Source organism: Alexandromys fortis, unplaced genomic scaffold (assembly GCF_014885135.2).
Source record: "Alexandromys fortis isolate MF-2015 unplaced genomic scaffold, M_Fortis_MF-2015_v1.1 scaffold_31, whole genome shotgun sequence".
NCBI lineage: Eukaryota > Metazoa > Chordata > Mammalia > Rodentia > Cricetidae > Alexandromys > Alexandromys fortis.
Genome location: NW_026067974.1, coordinates 13,132,753 through 13,134,751, shown reverse-complemented (window position 1 = coordinate 13,134,751; position 1,999 = coordinate 13,132,753). Strand labels below are relative to the sequence as shown.

Genomic DNA, 1,999 nt, shown 5'->3' with positions numbered 1-1,999 from the left:
CCTTTAGAAAAGCAGTGTTCTTAACCCCCGATCCAGCGCTCCAGCTCTGTGGGGAAATATGTTGATACAAGGTTATATATTTTTAAGTGAAGGTGAGACTGACAGAAATAGGGCAATCGAGTAGGAATAAAACAAGAACTTAGAGTCCATTGGTATTTGTGGGGTGTGTGTAGGTAGATGGGAGGCATCAGAATGAAGACATTCTAGGCTGGCTTCAAAAACTTAAGATGGCTTGTCTAAGCCGGGGATGGTGCGCTGCTGAATAACCTCTTCAAAAAGGTATCCGTGGTTCCAGGATGATTTGCTATGCTCTGACAGCGCCACCTAGGAACGTGTCGGGCTAGCGCGCCACGGACGTAGCCAAACACACACCTGCGAAGAAGGGAGCCCAGGTGACCCACGCGCTGAATGCGCACGCGCCAAGGAGGTGGTGGGGGGAGTGTTGGGGGGTGCGCGAGGCGGGGCCGCGGCGCAGGGGCGTGGCCGTAGCGCGCAGGCGTCCTAACTGCGGGTTCCTGCGTCTCAGGATGGAGGGTAAGTGAGTAAACAAGCCCGGGCTGGGCGGTGGGGCTCGGTCTCTGCGTGCTGCGGCGCCGGGTTCTCAGGGCAGAAGAGGCGGAGGGATGAGGGGACTGAGAGGAAGCCGAGTGCACACTATTGCCTGGCCCGGGGGCAGCGCGACGAAGGGTGCCGTCGCGAGTGTGCTGGCACCCGGGCGAGCGCGTGCTGGGCTGCTGGGGGCCGCGTTGCGGAGGAGGCGCGCCGGGGGCGGGCCCGGCTGGTGTCGCTCGCTGGAGCCTGGGTGGGTCGTGGCGCCTGCCGGGCACCCTGACTCTAGTCACCAGGAGGGCCAGAGGCCCGGGTTGAGCTTGCGCTGGCTTTGGGTGATGTTGAGGAGGGGTTGGCCAGGCCGAGACGACGGCGAGATGAGCGAGGCTCTTAAGGCGCTCAAGTGTAAGGGTTAGAGATTCATTCCCAGGGTCGCGCGGCGCCTCCACAGCATCTTGTCGCTGGTCTAATCCGCCTCCCACCAGTTCCGGGTTTGAGTGAAGATTCATCATCAAACTGGGGTTGTCTCTCCCGTCCCCAGAATTTCTCTGGAGAATCAAAACGATTTAGATGAACATGCCCTGAATATAAAAGGCAAGGTGTTGTATTTGGAACATACTTGTCAGGAAGTAAATGTGGAACACAACTTTAGAGGAATCTGTTTTATTATTTTATGAGCGTGAAGGTTTTGCCTGTGTGTATGTGTGTGCCGCTACGTGTGTGCCTGGTACCAAAGATAAGAAGAGGGCATTGAATCCCTTGGAATTGGAAGTTATGTACCATGGTGGTGCAGGGAACTGAACCCGTGTTCTCTGCAAGAGCAACAAGTGTTCTTAACCGCTCAGCCATCTTCCAGCCTGTGAGATGAACTTATTTTGGTGAAAAAAAATAACCACTGAGATGATGTAGGTGGTGGGGCCCAAAGAAGAAAACGGATGCAGATGGATGTTAGCTTTGGGGGATGGGAGATAAGGAAGGGGTATTGAATGTTTTTCCAGCCTGAGAAGCTATGCACTCTGCCAGAACTTTGTTGTTTTTGAGAAACCTATTTTCGGCCGTGGAAACCCAGGCGTGAAACCGCACGGGAGACGATCAGCTTCCATGGGACCAGGCATATGTTAGGAGTGAAGAATTTAATAGCATAGAAGCGTGAAATCTGGTTGTGATGATGTGGGCCTCGAATCCCTGCACTTGAACCGAAGGAGGCATGGGAGTTCAAGGCCAGCCTTGTTAAGGCTAGCCTGACCTTCATAAAACCCTGTCTCTCTCAAGACAACCACAAAAATCTGTAAACATGGAAGAACCATCTGTAAAAACGCAGTACTGAATGGGATGTGGTGCCACACCTTTAATCCCAGCACTGGTGGTGGTCTGTGGCTGAGGCAGCCGAATGCCAGTTCAAGGATAACCAGAGCATTATAGTGAGAATTTGTCTCAAAAGAAAAAAAAA

At 53.5% G+C, this 1,999-nt stretch overlaps 1 protein-coding gene across 1 annotated transcript in view; it reads left to right on the top strand.

Annotated features, from left to right (window-relative positions):
- Nucleotides 1-474: 474 nt before the first annotated feature.
- The window catches only part of Ezh1 (enhancer of zeste 1 polycomb repressive complex 2 subunit), a 37,471-nt gene continuing 35,946 nt past the window's right edge, over nucleotides 475-1,999 (top strand). The window contains exon 1 of the mRNA XM_050156642.1: nucleotides 475-534. The gene's annotated coding sequence lies outside the window, so the exon portion shown is untranslated. The remainder of the gene's footprint in view (nucleotides 535-1,999) is intronic.